The following is a 355-nucleotide window of genomic DNA, read 5'->3' on the forward strand; positions in this document are numbered from 1 at the left end:
AGCTTTAGGCGGGGGCCGGCCCTCCCTTTCTCCTCCCAGTCCCCCGCCCTTCACACCTTGGGTGGGAAAGGGGTGTGGGGGCGGGGCGGCGGCCGGGCTGCGGGGGCGGGCTCACGGTAAACGGCCCAATGAGCTTCCGCTGTCGGCTCCAGCAGCCAATAAGCAAAGTGAGAGGGCGGGGCGCGGCGCTGTTGCAAAGCATCCAACGTGGGCCCGCGGGCGGCCGAGGGGGTGTGTGAGGGCGCGCGGCCGGGGGCGGGGCCTGGGGACCGGCCGGGGCTAGACCGAGGGGAGGCGAGGGCGAGCTGCTGATTGTTCGGCCGCGAGGTCTGCGGGCGCTCGCAGCGCTGAGCCG

The sequence above is a fragment of the Chinchilla lanigera genome, unplaced genomic scaffold (assembly GCF_000276665.1).
Source record: "Chinchilla lanigera isolate Chin_1 unplaced genomic scaffold, ChiLan1.0 scaffold00020, whole genome shotgun sequence".
NCBI classification, from domain to species: domain Eukaryota; kingdom Metazoa; phylum Chordata; class Mammalia; order Rodentia; family Chinchillidae; genus Chinchilla; species Chinchilla lanigera.